General features: G+C 41.6%; 1 protein-coding gene across 2 annotated transcripts in view; it reads right to left on the minus strand.

Annotated features, from left to right (window-relative positions):
• ATXN1 (ataxin 1) overlaps positions 1-22,461 on the minus strand; it is a 465,693-nt gene that overhangs the window by 380,305 nt on the left and 62,927 nt on the right. The window contains exon 1 of one of the 2 annotated variants that reach the window (XM_064281003.1): positions 13,808-15,728. The exons of the other annotated variant lie outside the window; for it this stretch is intronic. The gene's annotated coding sequence lies outside the window, so the exon portion shown is untranslated. Of the gene's footprint in view, positions 1-13,807; positions 15,729-22,461 lie in introns of those variants that run through there. 2 annotated transcript variants of the gene reach the window in all.

The following is a 22,461-nucleotide window of genomic DNA, read 5'->3' on the forward strand; positions in this document are numbered from 1 at the left end:
TCCCTAAGCCTTTGGATACCTTCTTTTACAGAATAACAAGGCACGCCTGGCATTTCAACTTTATTTAATATAGGCCACTACTTAATCCATACTTCAGTGAACCAACCAAAAAAACTACTATATCCTTTTCTAACCTCTTGAGCTGAAACACTGAATGAAGAATCTGTCCTTAATGGGTCCATATCAATAAATTTAGACTGATCCAACTTTATGTTCCTTGCGCCATTATTCCACACCCTGAATAGCCATTCCCACACATATTCCCCAGGTTTCTATTTGTATATATCAGAAAAATTAAGCAGTTCTTTTGGAGTGTAGCATACTTGCTCCTGGGTCACACTTAGTATTTCACTTCCTGGGGTTTGCTGGGACTTAAGTCTAGTTATAGGTCTAGAAACAAAAAAGGTTGTGGGAGTGGGTCTTGAGGACATTCAGCAACGTCTTGTAAGGCATCTGCCTCAGGCAATCCCCCAGGAGTTGCCCCAAGTGACATCTTAAACCAACACTCTTCGGGTATAGCTGGGTTACTCTCATGAGAGGGAGGTAGAAAGGATAATGGTTTTACTGGGGAGAGTGGCTTAGCCAACAAAGATGGAGTAATCATATGGGAGTGAGAACCCTGGTATTGTTGGCAGGAGAGTCAATGGAATTCAGGGGCTCAATGTTCCCAGCTTGCTGATTATCTGTCTATATGTCCCCATCCCAAGTTTCAGGTTCCTGTTTCTTCCCAATCAATGCCCTCAATTTAATTTCAGACACCATTCGAGGTTGGGAATTTGACTGGCATTGTGATTCAGTCACTCCTACAATAAGGCTCTGGGTTTGGTTTTCAGCTATATCAGCTCTGTTACTACAAGAAACAGGGCTTTCTTTCAGAGCACAAGTGAAAATTTTCACATCTTGTATGTGGCACTTGAGCTGTGACCCTGAAGCTTTGAGCTCATCCCATTCTTTCACCACTTTGTCCAGTGAAAGCAGGACCAATCAACCAGCTTCTTTATATTTCTCATTCTGACAAAAAAAAAAAAAAGTAGAAAAGTATCAAATATTTAATACCCAGAGCTTTGTCTCTCACAAATATTTGATCCAGTGGTGGTGATATTTTGTGTATCTCTATTGCCACTTTATGCCATGGATTAGCAGCGCCCTCTTTATTACCGGATGCAGAGTCATTAGCACCATTAAGACTCACCAGATTTGAGAACCAATTCAGAAAACTCATCCTACGATTTTGTTCCTCCAGAACCACTCTCAGTACAAAATGTCTTAGGCTGCGTTCTCTAGAAGAGCAAAACCAGTGAAGTGTGTGTGTGTGTGTGTAAATATGGAGAGAGATTTATTTCAAGGAAATGGCTCATGCAGCTGTGGAGACTGACAAATCCCAAATCTGTCAGTCTGGAGGCTTCTCCTAACTCACGTGGTTGCAGGGGCTGACAAACCCAGAACTGACAGGTCAGGCGCAGAATGATGAGTTGGATGCAGGATCACTGGACACAGGATAGATAGAGAAAACACTTTTGCCAGAACATCCATATGTATTGGATGCTGGCCACACCCCCAAAGAAATTCACCTTACATCAGGTTAAAAAATGGTGGATAATTATATAATATGAAGAATCGTGGGCTAGCCAAGTTGACACACAACATTAACCATCACAAAAAACAATCATTTAAATACAAATAATGGTATCAGAGCATTAAAGTATATAGAATCTAACTCTATAAGTGCCATGCCAGCCAGAGCATTAAATGTTAAGCCGTAAAAGTGCATCTGAGAAAATAAGCAATACCCTTACTTCCCAAGCTCTGACATTAAAGTGATGTCAACTAGACCAATAAACAACATCATGATAAATGGAGAAAATATTGAACCTGTCAATGATTTAATTTTACTTGGATCCACAATCAACACCGATGGAAGCAGCAGTCAAAAAATCAAACATATTGCATTGGGCAAATCTGCTACAAAAGACCTCTTAAAAGTGTCGAAAAGCAAAGATATCACTTTGAAGACTAAGGTGCGCCTGACCCAAGCCATGGTGTTATCAATCGCCTCGTATGCATGTGAAAGCTGGACAACGAATATGGAAGACTGAAGAAGAATTGATGCCTTTGAATTATGGTCTTGGGAAAGAATATTGAATATACCATGGACTGCCAGAAGAACAAACAAATCTGTCTTAGAAGAAGTACAGCCAGAATTTTTCTTAGAAGTAAGGACAGTGAGACTACATCTCGTGTACTTTGGACATGTTATTAGGAGGGGTCAGTCCCTGGAGAAGGAAATCATGACTGATAAAGTAAAGGATCAGAGAAAAAGAGGAAGACCCTCAAAGAGATGGATTAATACAGTGGTTGCAACAAGCTCAAGCCTAACAACTGATTATGAGGATGGCGAAGGACCAGGCAGTGTTTCGTTCTGTTGTACATCGGGTTGCTATGATCGGAACCGACTCGACAGCACCTAACAACAACATTACAAAAAATGAGTTTTTTAGGTAGTAAACTAAAATTTTAAGAGCTCATGAAATCATAAACACTAGAATACAAAGTAAAAAGATAATGATACTGTTAGAATATACTAAGAAAACATGGCAATAAAAAGAATCTGTTCAGAGAGGACTCTAAATTCAAAATGTTCAGACTGATACTTAGCTATTCATAGAAATAATATTTGAGAGGTTTCATTATGTAAATACTTATATGTCTGCCAGAAATATACCCAGTAATAATCTGCATTTTGGGGGTAGCAGAAATTTCAAGGGTTTTTCTCACTGACTTATGATGGACCCTGCCATGGTACGGAAACCCTGGTAGTGTAGTGGTTAAGTGCTAAGGCTGTTAACCAAGAAGTCAGTAATTTGTATCCGACAGGCACTCCTTGGAAACTCTACGGGGCAGTTCTACTCTGTTCTATAGGGTCGCTATGAGTTAGAACTGACTCGACGGCAATGGGTTTGGTTTTTTTTTTTTTTTTTTTTGGTTTTTGCCATGGTATGCCATACTTTTTAGAATCACAATAAAAAGGACCACCTATGCTCTTAGTTGATAATAATAATAATAGATCATTTAGTGGTGGTGTTATTCTTAAAAAAAAAAAAATAGGGTCGCTATGAGTTAGAACTGACTCGACGGCAATGGGTTTGGTTTTTTTTTTTTTTTTTTTGGTTTTTGCCATGGTATGCCATACTTTTTAGAATCACAATAAAAAGGACCACCTATGCTCTTAGTTGATAATAATAATAATAGATCATTTAGTGGTGGTGTTATTCTTAGGCCCCAGCAAGTCAGCCCCCAACTGATGGTGACCCCAGGAACAACAGAACAAAACACTGTCCAGTCCAGGGTCATCCCCATGATCAATTGTGGATCAGACCATTGTGATCCACAGAGTTTCCACTGGCTGACTTTCAGAAGTACATTGCCAGGTCTTTCCTCCTAGTCTTCCTAATCTTAGTCTGGAGGATCCACTGAAACCTCTTGAGCATCAAAGCAACATGCTATACTGACAGATGGGTGCTGGCTACACATGAGATACATTGGCTGGGAACTGAACCCAGGTCTCCTGCATAGAAGGTGGGAATTCGACCACTGAACCAATCCTGCCCCCATAATATATCATTAGGTACGTGCATGTGCCAGACACTGTGCTGACTGCTTGATGTGTAACAGTACTATGAGGTAGGATTCTTATCCCTGTTTTAGAGTTGAGAGAATAGAAGCTTCGAGTAACTTGCCAACAGTATCACATTTAATAAATGGTGCAGGTTGGATACGAACTTCAAGCACATGCTCCTTTCCTCTGCAGTGTAAAGATAATGACCCCAGCTTTGGTGGTATCAGGACTATCTTAGTCATCTAGCGCTGCTATAACAGAAATACCACAAATGGGTGGCTTTAACAAACGAAGTTATTCTCTCACAGTCTAGGAGGCTAGAAGTCCAAATTTAGGGTGCCAGCTCTAGGGAAAGGCTTTCTCTTGTCAGCTCTGGAGGAAGGTCATTGTCTCTTTTGAGCTTCTGCTCCTGGGTGATCTTCATGTGGCTTGGCATCTCTCTTCCCCCATCTCTGCTTCTCTTGATTGCTTGTTTAATTTCTTTTCTATCTCAAAAGAGATTGACTTAAGACACTACACTAATCCTGTCTTGTTAACATAACAAAGAAAACCCTATTCCCCAATGGGATTACATCCACAAATACAAAGGTTAGGATTCCAACACATATTTTGGGGGAAACACGATCCATAACACCAGTAATGCTTGAAAACAAAGCATGAGTTCTGTGTTAGACAGTTGGTTTGGGATCCTTGTTCCATTACTAGGTAGCTATTAATCTCATTTTATTGTGCTTCTACATATAACAAAACTACTATAGTAATCATTTTTAAGTGTACAATTCAGTGCCATTATTATATTCACCATGCTGTACAACCATCAGCACCATCTATTGCTGGAAGTTTTCCACCTCCCCAAACAGAAACTCCGAGCCCCTTCTGCAACAATTCCCCATCCCCCGCTCCCTCTGGCCCATGGTGACTGCTGATACATTTTTTTCTCTGTGCCTATTCTAAGTGTTTCATAGAAGGGGGATTATATAATATTTGTCCTTTTGTATCTGACTTCTTTCAACTTAGCATAACGTTTCCAAGGTCTATCCATGCCGTAGGATGTATGCACTTCCTCATTATGGCTGAAGGTAGCTAGTAACCTTATTACTTAACATTTGTCTGACATCATCTGTAAAACAAGAACAATAATGCTCACCTCATGGGGTTATTATGAGGCTTACCGGGAAAACAAGACAAAACAAAACATAAAAACCCTGCTGCCCTCAAGTTGATTCTGACTCGTGGCAACCCTGTGTGATACAGAGTAGAACTGTGTTCCATGGGGTTGTCCTGGCTATTATCTTTGTGAAAGCAGATCACCAGCCCTTTCTTCTGTGGTGCTGCCGGGTGGGTTCGAACCACCAGCCTTTAGGTTAGTAGTCAAGCACAAACCAGGGACCTTTATAAAACTTACATGAGAGGTAATAGGTGGTGCTGCTGATGTGGGGCCTGGCTCAGGGTAAGGGTACTTCCTTCTCCCCTCTCTTTGGTCAATGAATAGTGCACTGTGGGCGCTGTCTCTCTCCCCTATTCACCGTCCTTCCCCCACTGCTTCCCCTCACTGCCCCTCTGCTCCCCCTACCCCTGGAACTGTGTCCCCAGGCTGGAGGTATCTGGCATCCTTCTAGGGGGTGGGGCACACTGAGTCAGTCCTGTCACCCCCTCAAGGTGATCTTGCAAACTTTGCTCACCTGTCTATAACACCTCGCAGAACTGTTAGGAGGATTTCACATGGCAATACATGTGAGAGCCTGATAAATTCAGGTAGAAGATAAATGCTAGCTAACACGACTATTTTCATTAGATGGATGGGCAGAAAGAAAGTGCTGAGTGTTTGTTCTCCAATGTTTTGATCTGAATTCATACAGGCAAGATTTGTGTTAATGACCCAGAACCACTAAAGCTTCATGGGGGCCATGGAACCAAGCATAGTGGGAACAGATAATGAAGCCCCAGGATGCGGGGAGAGGGTCCCACCACTGGAAGGGCTGCAGCCCCTGCTGTTTCCACAGTGTGCCAGAAGTCGAGAGGAGCTTCAAAAATCCCAAAGTTATCACGTCTGCAAGAGAGTTTCACAAACACCAACCTCTACAGAAACTAGGAAATACGAAACTGCTAGACATTTTCAAGTTTGAAGGAAAACACTTTTTAAAAAATAGGCAGAAAACTAGTGAGAAATGTAAGTGCATTACTAAGTACTCATTTTTAGAATCTGTTACTGATATGCAGTCTCTTTGTTAGAAAAAGCACATTAAAAAGAGGGGTATGTATACCTTATGGTGGTGTAGCGGTTAACAGCTATGGCTGCTAGCCAAAAGGTTGGCAGTTCGAATCCACCAAGCACTCCTTGGGAACCCTATGGGGCAGTTCTACTCTGTCCTGTTGGGTCGCTATGAGTCGGAATCGATGACAAGGGGTTTGGGTTTTTTTTTTTTTGGTATACCTTCTTAACTTGGTTACTTCCCAGGATTTTTTTGTTTGACAGATTTAGAGATTTAAGGCACTGCCATAAATCTTTTTCCAACAAGGAAGATTATAAATGAAGTAATTAATGAATTAACTAATTAGACAAGTAAGCCAACCATTTACATTTACAAAAACCCGGGGAAATTCTTCCCAATGCCTTCCCCCCTCCCCCTACCTTTTCTAAAGTTTTGGAGGGAAAAACCCTTGGGACAAATATCATTGCACTGAACACAAAAGGAGTCCCTGGGTGATGGCTCCTAACCAAAAAGTTGGAGGTTCAAGTCCACTCAGAGGTGACTGGGAGAAAAGGCCTGGCAATATGCTTTTAAATGGTCACAGCCTTTAAAACCCCATGGAACAGCTGTACTCGGACACACGAGTTGGAAATGATGGCAATTTTTTTAAAACATGTAAAATTCATCACTTTTATGGGTTTTTCCCCCTAAGCACCCACTAACCCAGTTCCTCCCAGTCTGCTCCCAGTTCTTGCCCAAGTTTAAACCTCTTACCCGATGTCTTCATCTGGAACCATGAAGGGAGTTGCTGCGGCCACATGTGTCTTTGGTAACAGATACTGTCCCCTCACCTCCCAGGGAGGCCCCTGCCTTGCTCACATGTGTAACAGGGCTGCTGGGCAAGTCACACACGTCTGCAATGGCAAATATCCCAAGAGGTCCAGGGTGGTTGGAGCAAGTATGTCCTGAGCCACTTCAAGTGACTACAGACTCAAGACTCAGAGCTAACTAATGGAAACTGAAGTAAAGATGGTGACAGCTCGAAGCCAGGGTGTGAAGCTCATGTCATCCAGTGAAGGAAACCTAAGGAGAAATCTCCTAAGGGTAGGACATTTCTGCTTACATCTTATTTGGTTTGCGGACTAACAGATTTCTGTTAGAAATGTGTCTTTACATTCTGGAGAGATTTTATATGGCATTGACCTGCTACTAATTATGGCAAATGCACACACTACAGCAAACAAAATTACTCTTCACTCATTTGATTCTGATTATCCAGCAGCCATCATCTGTAGAGATGGTCCTTAGTCTAAAAGAAAGTTTATCTGTTGTCTAGCTTCTTTATGTTCCATCCTTACAAGCAAATATACTAGCTTGAAATGTTCGTTAGTCCTCCTCTTCACAAAAGCATGACTCCTTCTTCCTACAAAACACAGTTTAAACCGGGTTCTTCATTAATCCCATCTATAGGAGCCCTGGTGGTGTAGTGGTTAGATGCTACAGCTGCTAACCAAAGGGTCAGCAGTTCAAATCCGCCAGGCGCTCCCTGGAAACTCTACTGGGGCAGCTCTACTCTGTCCTATAGGGTCGCTATGAGTCAGAATCAACTCCTCGGCACTGGGTTTGGTTTTTTTTGTTTGTTTGTTTGTTATACTAACTCCATTTACGTAAGTGTGGCAGCCAAGTAATCAGTGAGCTTAGCATGCATTTAAGTTTACTTAAGTTACTTAAGGAGCCATAGTGGCACAATGGTTAAGTGCTCAGCTGCTAACCAAAAGGTTTATGGTTCTAACTCACCCAGCCACTCTGAAGGAGAAAGACCTGGCGATCTCCCCTTGTAAAGATTACCACTTAGAAAACCCTATGGGGCAGTTCTACTCCGCCACATGGGGTCGCCATGAGTTGAAATTAATTTGATGGCACCTAACAACGACAACATAGATTTCTGTACAGTAAAAAAGTTAATCCTACCCATGCCTAATGTATGACATTGGGCAAGTTACTTCTCCTTCTGGGCCGCAATTTCCTCACCTGTAGAAGAAGGATAACAGCAATCCTTAAGTCACAGAGTTGTTGAGAGAATCAAACATTTATTTTTCACATGTGTGTATGTATGCACACTCAGAAAATGTCTACTGCTTTTATCACCATTTACTATTTTTCTGTCACTTGTGCTGACATCTGCACTGGTCTCCACCACTTGGTTATCAAACTCTTGAGAGAAGGGGCTATACTTACACACCACCCCAGAGACTGAGAATGGAAAGAAGTTCAATCAGCATCAACCAGATAACTAAGAGACCGTGAGTGCAAACAGTTAACAGGTTAACACATTCGGCTGCTTACCAAAAGATTGGAGCTTCAGTCCACCCAGAGGCACCTCAGAAGAAAGGCCTGGAGATCTACTTCCAAAAAATCAGCCACTGAAAACCTTATTTTGTGTAGTCCTGCTGTGACACACATGGGGGTCTCCATGAGTGTTACTTAAAAGTAACTAAGTTTTCTTTTTAAACCACTAAGTAGCAACGTGGCAAGGGCTCATGTATTTCAAACCCAACCCACACTGCTGAGGACAAAAGCTCATTCCTATGTGTGAGTTCAGGTGAACGAAATACAATCGTATCTGATTCTTTGAAGCAGGACGATGACAAGATAAATAAGTCGAAATCTACAGAGAAATGAATTTCAACAGAGCTTCAGAATGAGAAAGAAACTCTATGTGGCACAGAAGCATAACCAGATGTGCCTTGAAGACGTGGCCTCCGCCTTGGTGACAGGTATGGGAGCGATCCGGCTGGTCCACCAGTACAGCGCTGAGCTCACGCGCAAGGCTAGGCTCACACTGGCGGATGAGGACAAGCAGAACGGTTTGTACAAAGAAAATATGCCTCCTTCCAAGGGGTCTTCAAAATTCAAGTTAGTTACCCAGAGCTTACCCTAAGGTCAAGCAGCACACAGCTCTCCTAATAAAGGACACTTGTCCATGGATAGGAAACCCTGGTGGTGTAGTGGTTACGTGCTATGGCTGCTAATCAAAACGTCGGCGGTTCAAATCCACCAGGCTCTCCTTGGAAATTTTGTGGGGCAGTTCTACTCTGTCCTATAGGGTCGCTATGAGTCGGAATCAAATGATGGCAATGGGTTTTTTTGTTTTGTTTTGTTTTGTCCATGAAGAGTGACAAAGGTGAATTTTATCTGAACCCTTTGTTAAATAAAAATTCTTCAGTTTTTTGTGTGTTTTGGAGGAGACAGACTTATCAATGTACTGTTTAAATAACTTTTTAGGATAGGTGTTTCCATTCCTTACCTCCCCATCTTCTCTCCAAACACCCAACCCTTGCCTCCCCTACCACTCCTTATGCTTGCCCCCCACTCCCATTCCTGGTCTCTCAGGATCCACTTGGATTTATCACAAACAGAACAAAACAGCGCTAATCTCAATCTTAGTTAAGTCATTCGTCCATCCTCATGCTCAAGCTCCCTAACTTTCTTTTAAAAGTCTCTCAGTTCTCTGCTTCCGTGGAGTATGAGCTGGTCCGTCTCCCCACAGCTCTAGTGCCCTGGTCCCCGCTCCCCGTTACCATAGTATCCCTCCTATTGCGGTGCTCCCTCCCTCCCTTCCCTTAGTCCTTTCCCCTCCCTGTGACAATTCGTGCGAATAAAAGTCATCCTTGCTGGTTTTAACACTGTCCACTGCAATTTTTTTCTTTGACTGGAGAGACAGACATCTGATTTTATGCGGGGGCATTTCCTCCATATAAGGCACTGGAGGTTCACTGGTAGAATTCTTACCTTCTGTGTGGAAGACCCGGGTTCAATCCCTAGCTAGTGGACCTCATGTGCAGCCACCGCTCATCTGTTAGTGGAGGCTTGCGTTTTGCTAAGATGCTGAACAGGTTACAAACAGAGCTTTTGGACTAACACAGACTAGAAAGAAAGGCTTGGTGATCTACTTCTGAAAATCAGCCAATATGAATCATAACGGTCCCAACCCCAACTGATCATGGGGGTCAATGACGTAGGACCGAACAGTTTCCTTCCACTGTACACGGGGTCACCATGAGTCGGGGCCAACTCTACGACAGCTAAAACAACATCTTCTCCGTGGTTTCTTCACCACCATCTATATTGCCTTGACTCCCTCCCACCGCCTCCACTTCCGCTCTCACTGTTTTCATTTCCCATGTTCATCTGATGTCTCTTATTCCTCATACACAGAATTTCACAGCCGGATAGAATATTACAGTCTTAACTATGTACTAGTTATTAATTATAACCAAACCCAAACCCATTGCCATTGAGTCAATTCTGACTCATAGTAATTCCATAGGACAGAGGAGAACTGCCCCATAGGGTTTCCGAGGAGCGGCTGGTGGACCTGAACTGCTGACCTCCTGGTTAGCAGCCAACTAACCTCTTCTTGCTTAACCACTGAGCCACCAGTGCTCCAGTTATTAATTATAAAAAAAAAAAAAAACCTGTTTATTAGCCAGGCAGCTACCCTCCTCTGCTAGAGTAGGATACTGAGATGTTGTAGACTTAGTAACTCTTCCGAAGTCAGAAATTACTGGCTAAGCAGGGACTAAAACCTAGATTTTTATGGAACCCCTACAAAGCAACTAGTTTTCCATTCTACATCATTTTGCCTGCTTCCTTCTCCTCATCCCCAGCACTTCACAGTGGCTGCTAAGTCATCAAGCAGCCACTGGGACAGGCCTCCTCTGTTTGGGTAGGACAAAAGAGATTTAGCTGTTTTCCACTTTGGGGTCACCCTGCTCCCTGAACTCATCATGTATGGGGGACTTTTGCCCACTCCAACTGTCATTCGTCCTTAATGGTCTATGGCATCACATCTAAGAGTTCAGGCTATATGAAATGTAGAAGTTTAAATGACTACTAAATAATGTCTAAAAACCAAAACCAAACCCATTGCCATCAAGTCGATTTCGCTCATAGCAACCCTGTAAGACAGAGTAGAACTGGCCCATAGGGTTTACAAGGAGCAGCTGGTGGGTTCCAACTGCTGATCTTTTGGTTAGCAGCCTAAGCTCTTAACCACCATGCCACCAAGGCCCCAAATAATGTCTAACCCAGAAACCCAGTGCCATCGAGTCGATGCCAACTCATAGCGACCCTATAGGACAGAGTAGAACTGCCCCCTAGAGTTTCCAAGGAGCGCCATAATGTCTAGTAATTAATAATTAACATATAACTGATGATTAAAACTTTTCTGTAGACATACTTGATTCCTTTAAAAAAAAACAAACTTGGATTATATTTTCTTGGAACCTCGTCATCCCAGACCACAGCAGTGCTGTTTCAGCAGGAAATGTCACAGCTTGAACGCCAGGTGCATTTTAAAAAAATAATCTCAACTAAATTAGCCTTTACACCTAACAACAGACTGGGAACAATAAAGGAACTCTCTGGAAGAGGAATAAAGAAACTAATTCAGCACACTAGAAATCAACAGCTGTTCCTCAAATCAGAGTTACCCATAACAAGTGAGTTCTTAGCAGGAAAAATTACTTACTTTAAAATAGCCGTGTCAAGCTAGGAAAAAATGGTTCACAAAATCGCCATTAAATTCATTTTTCTTTAGGTGGCATGGGACAAGACAAACTACACAGATCAGTTTTACTGTTCTCCTCAGAAACTACTGTGAGGTATGCTACTCCAGGCAAATGGCAAGTTGGGGGAGGGACTGCTGGAAACATGTGAATCCTAATTGCTAGTCATCACTTGGGAAATGTAGAATGCAATGTCTATCAGTTAAGCATGATACTATTATTTGCCAAATGTGCAAGATAGAAATTTCTTTGGAAACAACTGGTGTAGGTCTCAGGGTCCCTGCTCAGCTCTTTTATTTTCCTATTTTGTGGACTCACAGATTTTTTAGAATTTCACGTACTAGCATGAAGGAGGAGCCCTGGTGGCACAGCGGTTAAGAGTTCAGCTGCAAATCAAAAGGTGGGCAGTTCAAATCTACCAGCTGCATCTTGGAACTTCTATGGACGGTTCTACTCTGCCCTGTAGGTTCTCTATGAGTCAGAATCGACTCAAGGGAAACAGGTTTGGTTTTTGGTCTATAGTATGAAGGAGCAATGACTATATTTAATTAGCAAATACATAGGCACAGTTTATACATATTCATAATGGGGGGGATCAGGTGTGCGGGGCCTGAAGCTTATAAAGTTTGGCAGGGGATGGAGAAGTAGGGATGACAACGGGTCTTTAAAAACACTTTAGAAAATTATCAATATAAAACTAGGAACAGGGTCTTAGAAAGGACCCATGCAAGTAGGAAGCTTTGAAGCTGAAGCACCACTAGTTTCGAGATAAACCTACCTCAATCTATAGGACATGCATAGGTGTGAGTATGTCACAAGGGTGTGGATCCCTGTCAATGGCCAAGACATACATATTTAATTACAATTCTCTTTAAAACCAACTCTACTATGAACACTTCAGTATACATTCTTGCTGAGTTCACTGGCTAAATCAGAAACGTTCACACACTATATTAAAGATAAATTATTACATGAATTCCAATATGTGGCTTTACCTGCCAGGAGAATCTGCGGTCCACAGTAATTTATACACAGTAATGCCTAATTCGTGGAAACACACCTAAATGTCCCTAAGAGGATAAACCAAAAACCAAACCCGTTGCTGTCGGGTGGATTCCAACTCATAGCAACGCTACAGGACAGAGTAGAACTGCCGTATAGGATTTCCAAGAGGCTGGTGGAGTCAAACTGCCAACCTTTTGGTAGATAGCCAAGCTCTTAACCACTGTGCCAGCCAAGCTCTTAACCACTGTGCCACCAGGGCTTGCCTAAGAAAGTATCCCAGATTAATATCACAGTGCAACTTAAACTCAGTGCATATAATTAACAGTGAAGGAGGGAAGGATCAGTGTTGACAGTCTAGCACCAAACCAGTTGCCACTGAGTCGACTGACTCATGGAGGCCCCAAGTGTGTCAGACTAGAACTGTGCACTAGACGGTTTTCAATGACTGATTTTTCAGAAGTAGATCACCAGGCCTTTCTTCCAAGGTGCCTCTGGGAGGACTTGAACCCCTGACATTTCAGTTAGCAGCTGAGTGTGTTAACCATTTGCACCACCCAGGGACTCCACACCACCACCACTCCATTGCTGCCGAGTCGATTCCGACTCATAGCAACCCTACAGAACAGAGTAGAACTGCCCTACAGGGTTTCCAAGGAGCAGATGGTGGATTCGAACTGCCGACATTTGGTTAGCAGCTGAGCCCTTAACCACTGTGCCACCAGGGCTCCGCCAGGAACTCTAAACCTGCAACCCGTTGCTGTTGAATTAATTCCGGCTCGTGGTGACCCTACAGGACAAAGAACTGCCCCACAGGATTTCCAAGGAGCACCTGGTAATTCGAACTGCCGACCTTGTGGTTAGCAGCTGTACCTCGTCTTTCACAGCCACCAGGGTTTCTCCAGAGACCCCAGTGCCCCTGAAATCAATGAGCTCAGGCTTGGGTTGTGCCAAGTGGTGGAAAAGGCACGTTACAAGAGCTAGTGTTCTGCCTCTGCAATCCACACCATGAATCCAATATAGCTAGAGCACTCCAGCATGTCTTAATTGTGACAACAGAAGAGAGAGAAAACCTCCGAGCATCTCAACTTTAAATCAATCCATAATATCCTCTTCCTAGAAGAAATCACTGTGCCGTGAAAGAAGATTCAAGAAATCACAGGCTTCTTGGATGTGAGGCAAAGCTCTACCTTAGTACAGCAGAAAGTCATTACTGTCCCATTAACTTTCAGGAAGTGGATTAGGCCCTTCTGGGCTTTATTTTTTAAAGCTTTTGGAGCTCCAGGGTGCCGGTGAAGTGCGCTTAAACCAGCAGCAGCAATTGTTATAATAGAAATCCGAAAATAACACATTGACTCTGACACGCCAACTCACTACTTTTAATTGTGGCTCATTAAAGATGTAAATAGAAGAAGAATTATGTTCACCTCTACTACAACTCCGTTGCTGCAGTAAAATGACAATGCTTTTGCCTCCACGCAGAAAGAAATACTTCTGCTCTGAGTAACAGAGCCGAACGCGAGGACAGTGATTCACCCACTTTCCGCCAGCAGCCATCACATGTTTCTGCCTGTCATTGGACCAAGGCAGGTAGACGGAATGATTAATTTTAAAAAGAATAGAAAAAAGAACAAAACACAAGTCGGTTGAAAGATGGCATTTAAACAATTCTGAGCTCTTTGTTGGAGGCATTACAAAAATGCAAGCCCAACTGCAGAAATTCTGCAAAGAATTCAGGCCAAATAGGGGCTGAAACCAAAGCCAGGAGGAATCAACTCCAGGGAAGAACACAAAGCTACATATCATATCGGAAGGTGTTTGATCTTCGTTTTACAAATGCTATTTTCTTCAGTTGCTAACAAGGAAAAAGTTTGTGTATCTTCTCTTGACCCATGTTCTGATAGGACCTTCTTTCTAAAGTTAAAATGAGAATTATACCTTACTGATAAATACTGATACAATAAAACATTGATAATTAGTATTTTCCACCACCTGTCTATCAGTTTGTTATACTGTGGGGGCTTACACGTTGCTGTGATACTGGAAGCTACACCACCGGGTGACAGGTTTCAGTGGAGCTTCCAGACTAAGACAGACTAGGAAGAAAGGCTTCGTGATTTGACTTCTGAAAATCAGCCAATAAAAAATATTACGGATCACAAAAAAATATAGTGTGCTATAGTGCTGGAAGATGAGTCTTCTAGATGGGAAGGTGCTATAGGAATAGCCACAAAAATGGAACGGCCAAAAAAAAATTGGAAGGTGCTACAGGAATAGCTACATACCAAAAACCATGAAGATGGTGCAGGACCGAGCAACGTTTCATTCTGTTACACATAAGGCCACCATGAATCGGAGCTGACACAACAATAACTAACACTTTACACAAAAGAAATGTATTTAAAGCTGTGGTAAAAATCAATTTAAGGTCATACCCACTAGAACGGCTATTATTTAAAAAAAAAAAACAGAAGTTAACAAATGTTGGTGAAGATGTGGGAAAACTGAAACCCTTGTCCATTGCTGGTGGGAATATAAAATGGTGTAGCACTGTAGAATACTGTTTGGCCATCCTTCAACAAGTTAAACAGAAATAACGTATGACCCAGTAATTCTACTCCTAGATATATACTGTATTTTTATACAAATGCCACGAGTATTGTGTTTTTTGCCAACCACACCACCCCCTCAGGCATTATTTTCCTGAGGGCACTATGTGTGTTACGTGAGTAGGTGTGTTATTTCTGTGGGCACATTATTTGTGAAAAATACGGTACTCAAAAGAAGTGAAAGCAGGAGCTCACACAGATATGTGTACACCAATACTCACTGCAGCATTATTCACATAAGCCAAAAAGTGGAAACAATCCAAACGTCCATCAATTGATAAATGGATAAACAAAATATAGTATATCCATACAATGGACTATTGTTCAGCCAAAAAAGAGAAATGGAATTCTGATACATAACTACAATATGGACGAATCTTGGGATATGTTATGCTGAGTGAAGTAATTCGGACATAAATGGACAAATATTGTATGATTCCAGTCATATGAAATATCTAGAATATTGAAATGTATGGAGACACAGACTAGTGGTGACCAGGGGCTGGCGGTAGGCGGCAATGGGGAGTTATTGTTTAATGGGTACTGGGTTTCTGTTTGGGGTGATGGAAAGTTTTGGAAATAAGTAGTGGTAATAGTTGTACGATATTAGGAATGTAATAAATATTACTGAATTATATACTTTAAAATGGTTAAAATAGCAAATTTCATGTTATATATATATTTACCACAATATAAAAAATGTAATGCTAGAAAATAAAGTAAAATTAAGGCATTTTCAAAGTGGCATACCCAATTGGTGGTTGAGTCCTGCTGGAGACGATTCGTAATCTGTCTTGGAAGAAGCACAGCCAGAACGCTCCTTAGAAGCAAGGATGGCGAGACTTCGTCTCACATACTTTGGATATGTTATCAGGAGGGATCAGTCCCTGAAGACGGGCATCATGGTTGGTAAAGTGGAAAGTCAGCAAAAAAGAGGAAGACCCTCAATGAGATGGATTGACACAGCGGCTGCAACAATGGGCTCAAGCATAACGACGACTGTGAGGATGGTGCAGTGTTTCGTTCTGTTGTACACAGAATTGCTATGAGTCGGAACCAACTCCATGGCACGTAGAAACAATAACAACAATTTAAATGCATTAAGTGGATTTAATACTTTAGAGATCTATACTGAAGACCAATTTCATAGATCACATCCCCCACTGCCCCATAAAGCAGATGGCCACTCCAAAATCTGTCAGGTTAATAAACAGAGAATTAGGCTGAATTCACATTATATGTGTTTGTAGTTTCACTGGCCATGACCTTGACAGTTAGAACTGAACTTCCTCTTTCACTAAATGTCACCCCAATTTCAGGCTGCATTTGGAAGTAAATGCTGATCTACCTGTTGCTAAAGGATCTTTATAATAAACCTGGATTCACACAGATGGAAGAAGCAAAGGGCTGATATTAAGTATCTAGGCTTCCTGCTATGTGGATTCCCTGGGTGGTGCAAAAGGTTAATGTGCTCGACTGCTAACCAAAAGGTTGGAGGTTCGAGGCCAACCAGAGGCAATTTACAAGAAAGGCCTGGTGATCTATTTTCAAAAAATCAGCCACTGAAAATCCTGTGGAGCACAGTTCTGCTTTGACACACATCATGAGGTCACAATGAGTCAGAGTCCCCCCAGTGGCAACTGCTTTTTGTTTTTTTGATGGGCTCCTGGATATGACCACCTACCAGCCAACATCAACGGTGTCATTCAGAAAAATGCTGGTCTTGAGGACAACGGAAAATGATTTATCATCAACCTATACAAAGCAGATTAGGTCCTTCTGGGCATTGGTTCCTCTGAAAGCAACAAGATGCCAGCAAAATGACCTTACACCAGTGGAAGAAACAGCCCTAGTGGGGACTGGAAAAGAGCAGTGGTACAATAAGGGTAGGAGGTGATGGAAAGAATGCAGGGTAGGGGTCAGGGAGCCCAGGGTTTGAATCCTAGCTTTTCCCCTTGTAAGCTGTACGACATAATCAGCCCCAGTAACCTCACCAATTATAATATCACTTAAATGTAAAAATCACATCATCTATCTTTATGATTTTTTGTGAGGATCCAATGAGAGGAAACATGTACTGGTACAAAGGAGTCAATCCATACATTAATTAGTGTGTTTCCTCTTTAAAAACGAAGAAAAGTACAAAAAGTGTCTCCTAGGTTGGGAGTCCCTGGGTAGTGAAAACGGTTAATGTGCTCACTTGGCTACTAACCAAAAGGTCAGAGGGTAGAGTCCACCCAGAGGATCCGCAGAAAAAAGGTCTGGTGATCTACTTCAGTAAAGTTAGCCACTGAAAACCCTACAGAGCACAATTCTACTCTGACACGCATGGAGTCACCAAGAGTTGGAGCCAAGTCAACAGCAACTGGTATATACTGGCATCATTGAGTTGAAGAAGACTTTCAAATATGGTTCACTAGCATCAGCCATGATGGAGGTCCAGTGCTACTCCCTATGGGAAATGGTGTAAGATGTGTCTCTAACTCCACAGAATCTGGTGTACAATAACCACTCATTTAGTAGTTCACATTAATTCTTCTTCTTAGTAGTAGTAAATCGATCTGTCTTCCTCCCAATCTGCCATTATTCCACCTCAGACACTTTAAGCTGGAACCAAACCAATCCAGCCTTCCTCAAACACACCCTGCCTTCTCCTTTCTCCAAGCCTTAGGTCACAGGCCCTTTGGTCCAGGACACCTTGCTCCCATCTCTGCCAGTTGCAATCCTACCCATGAGTCAAGGTCTAGCTCAAATAATTCCTCTGAGTCCTTGACACTCCCCTCTTGTTGATGTTAGGTGCTGTTGCATCAATTCCAACTCATAGCGACCCTCTATAACAGAGGAGAAGTGCTCCAGAGGGTTTCCTAGGCTGTAATCTTTACAGAAGCAGTTTGCCAGGTCTTTCTCCCTTGGAGCCACTGGGTGGGTTCGAAACCGCAACCTTTTGTTTAGAAGCTGAGCGGTTGACCATGGTGCCACCAGGGCTCCTTGCCACTCGCTCCCCTAACCAGACCAAATATCTCACTCCTTTGTCTTCCCACAGCATTGTCTCACCTTCCCCACTTCCTGTAAACTCAGTCTGAAGGAAGGCACTGGCATAAAGTAAGTGTGGGGCACAAGTTTAGCGCTGAGTAACATCCAACTGAACTCCATGAAAGTGATATAATCATAACGGCTAACCTTTTTCTGAAAATTTTACATGCATTAACTCATTTAATCTTTACAGCCACTAGAGATGCTGCTTTATTTTTTCTTATTTCATAGATGGCTAAACTGAGACCCAAAAAGGTTGAGTAACTTGCTTAAGATTACGCAACTATTAAGTCGCAGACAGGTATTCAAACCCAGGAAGCCCGCCTCAAGCATCTACGCTCTTCAACACTCCATTATATTATTATATTGTTTCCCAGTAGCAGCATCACAGGACTTCATTAGGTACTACTTGAAAAATCTATGGTAACTGTCATCAGTCTTCTTAAGGCTGGATTTTTAGAACTTTACGCTCCATCGAGTTATTCTGTTCTGTGTTTAGATTCTCCAAATTTCACGAATCATTCTCTTTCACAGCCTTTCTCATTGAGGTTACTATTACTTACAGACACATCTACTCATGCTAACCAACACTAGATAGCCTTACATAGCTACAGCCACAACCTCACCACACAGGCCCATATATACAAGCTGCAGAGGGCAGTTCAAGATAAGGGAGGGGAAAACCTGGTGGTGCAGTGGCTAAAAGCTTTGGCTGCTAACCAAAAGGTCAGCAGTTCAAATCCACCAGGCGCTCCTTAGAAACGCTATGGGGCAGTTCTACTCTGTCCTACAGGGTCACTAGGAGTTGGAATCAACACAATGGCAATGGGTTTGGTTTTTTGCTATGTAGGAAAGTAACTGGGGCTATAACGAAATCTGCAGTAGCCTATTGCCTTCCTGAGTGTTTGCCACTAGGTACTTAGGATGCTTCTGAGTCCTGACTCTCACAGAAGAGCAATACAACAGTCAGTAACTGGTTACTGTGGAGTCGATTACAACTCATGGCAACCCCAAGTGTGTTGGAGTAGAACTGTGCTCCGTAGGGTTTTCGGTGGCTGATTTTTCACAAGTAGATCACCAGGCCTTCCTTCCAAGGTGCCTCTGGGTGAACTCCAGATTCCAAGTTTGAGGTAAGCAGCTGAGCCTGTTAACCATTAGCACCACATAAGGACACCTCATTCACCTTAGCTATGGTACATTTCATGACAGATCTTCTCCAAAGCTGAAGGGTCAGGTTTTTTAACGAACACAGAAAAATCAGAAATGAAGCAAGGTTTTCCACTTTAAACTACAAAATGGGCAAGGATCAATTTACATGAAATGCTAAAAACAGATGTGGTATTTTAATGTTTCTGAATCAGCGATCAGTCAATAAATGTTGTTGACTAATAGTTAATCCAATGATGGTTCAACTTTGTCAGGATTTTATAGGCAAGAAAACTGAAGGTTGGATAAGGATAGCATGCAAAAAAAAGTAGCAAATCTCGAACTGGAATTTCTAATTCCAATGTACTGAATCTAACTAAAACATTAATGGAAATATATATGCACAACCAATGACTGCCCTGACAGGGAACACAACAGATAGCCCCTGAGGGAGCAGGAGAGCAGTGGGATGCAGACCCCAAATTCTCATAAAAAGGCCAGACTTAATGTTCTCACTGAGACTAGAAGGACCCCAGTGGTCATGGCCCCCAGACCTTCTGTTGGCCCAGGAGAGGAACTATTCCCAAAGCCAACTCTTCAGACAGGGATTGGACTGGACAATGGGATGGGGAGGGATGCTGGCGAGGAGAGAGCTTCTTGGATTAGGTGGACACTTGAGACTATGTTGGCATCTCCTGTCTGGAGGGGAGATGAGAGGGAAGAGGTGGTTAGAAGCTGGTGGAATGGACACGAAAAGACAGAGTAGCTGTCTCATTAGGGGGAGAACAATTGGGAGTATGTAGCAAGGTGTATGTAAATTTTTGTGTGAGAGACTGACTTGATTTATAAACTTTCACTTAAAGCAAAATAAAAATTAATGTATATATATATACATAAAATTCTATAAGATGGGGACAGTGATGGACCAGTGGTAGCATTCTCACTATCCATGCAGGAGACCCAGGTTTGATTTCTGGAGAATGCACCTCAGGCGCAACCTCCACCCACCTGTCAGGGAAGACTAACTTGTATGCTGCTATCTAATGCTCAACAGGTTTCAGCAGAGCTTCCTGACAAAGACAGAGTCGGAAGAAAGGCTTGGAGATCTACTGCCAAATATAAGCCAGTGAAAACCCTAGGGATCACAACGGTCTAATCCGTAACCCATCATACAACATTTTGTTTCATTGTGTATGGCGTTGCCATGAGTCTGGCGCCAACTCAAGGGCAGCCAGCAACAACAGCATATCATAATATATAGTATTTAACAATCTTCCCCCATTGTCAAAATATTACTGATTCTAACTTACTGAATCTAACAAAAAGATTAATAGAAAAAAACATATACATAATACTGTAATATATAATATTTAAACATCTTCCCCTTATGTCTAAATATTAACTAAAAAGATGTTGAACATGCTTCACGTTTAACATGCTCTACAAAATCCCATTCTGAACTACTTGCTCACGTTTATAAAAGATGATTTTTTTCTAGTGGCATTTTTTTTGTTTTGTTTTTGTTTATATTTTCTTTGTTACTGCAGTTGTTGAGAATATACATAGCAAAACACACACCAATTCAGCAGCTTCTATATGTACAGTTCAGTGACACTGACTACATTCAAGTTGTGCAACCATTCTCACCCTCCTTTTCTGAGTTGTTCCTCCCACACTAACGTAAATTCACTGCCCCCTTAGACTCCCATCCAATCCCTCGAGTTACTGTTGTCAATTTGATCCCATATAGATAGTTCTTAAAAGAGCATAATGCCCAAGGCATCTTTTTTATCTACTGGCATTTTTAACACGTGATATTAAAAAACATCCCACTCTTGCCTTTGAAAAAAACTTCTGAGGGCACTAAATAAATTTTGGAGATGACTTCCCGTTTTATTTAAGCAAAGTTTTGTTTTGTTTTGTTTGCTATTTTAATCAAACAGAATTCTTAGAAATGAAAAAAAAAAAAAAGGAACAAGTATATACTCCTAGAGCAGAATAAATAGCCTCTCAGAACTGAAAATGTTACATCAATCCTTTAATGTTATCCAGTCTTGGCTTTTTTAATTTCCTTAAGAAAAAAATACCACAAAATCACGTAACGTTGCCAGCACTGGATATGTCATTTATGTGGATTTCTGATTGGCCCATATTATTGTGCATGGCATTAAACAGTTAAGAAAGCAATTTCTAGGAACTTCACAAATATGGCTTCCGAGAAGCTAAAGTGATTCTAGCCAATGATAGAATGTTCTAATGTCAAAGATTCACGCTAGTATTTTAGTTAGTTAAAATCATCTGGTGTTGAATCCAACCATTTTTGTAATAACTCTTTTAATTAAAAGCATTTACTTTTTGTAATTTTCGTGAACATTAATTAGCACTAAAACATTTTTAATATCCTTAATTGAAGGATTATTTGTATATTTCTAGATGAGTTCCTCCTTTCTTTCTTTTTCTGTATTCATTAAGCTTTATTATGGAGCCCTGGGGGAGCAGTGGTTAAGAATTCGGCTGCTAACCAAAAGGTCGGCAGTTGGAATCCACCAGCCACTCCTTGGAAACCCTATGGGAGCAGTTCCACCCTGTCTTATAAGGTTGCTATAAGTCAGAATCAACTGGCTGGCAAGGGGTTAATTATGTGTAGAAATGGGCTTGATATCTGGACTACAAGACTTCAAATAAACTAATCTCTGCCCTAATGAACCATCCACAGAGATAGCCACATAAACAGAGAACTGCAAAAGGCATTAATAACACAGCAAGAAGACGTATTTCAATTAGGCCTCAAGGAATGAGTAGGTGTTCACCAGGTAAAGAAATAGAATTTCATGCAGAAAAACCAACATAAAGAAAGGCATGGTTATTAAAATATAGGACATTTAGAAGAAATGTAGTCGTATGGGCATATGGGAGGGATGGGGGAGTACAGAGTGGGAGATGAGATTTAAACAGTAAATTGACAAGGGATTTATAGAGGCCTTGAATGTCATGCAAGGAAGTTGAGATTTTATCTTGTAGAGACTGGGAAGCTAACAAAACCCTTTTCATTTCATCATATTCATTCATCACTATGGAAAATACTAAAGAAGAATTATTTTTATTAAAAAAAGTACCAATCCCTCTAACACTAAACACATCTTCATTTTTGCTTTTTTTCCTTCTAGTCTTTGTTGACAGGCACATATTTTTACCGTTACTTCATAACTGTGCAACTGTGAAGTATGAATCTTATAAAAAAAAAAATTTTTTTTTTTTTTATGAATCTTATACTTAACATTAAATCACATACA

This window comes from Loxodonta africana, chromosome 1 (genome assembly GCF_030014295.1).
Source record: "Loxodonta africana isolate mLoxAfr1 chromosome 1, mLoxAfr1.hap2, whole genome shotgun sequence".
Taxonomy (NCBI): domain Eukaryota; kingdom Metazoa; phylum Chordata; class Mammalia; order Proboscidea; family Elephantidae; genus Loxodonta; species Loxodonta africana.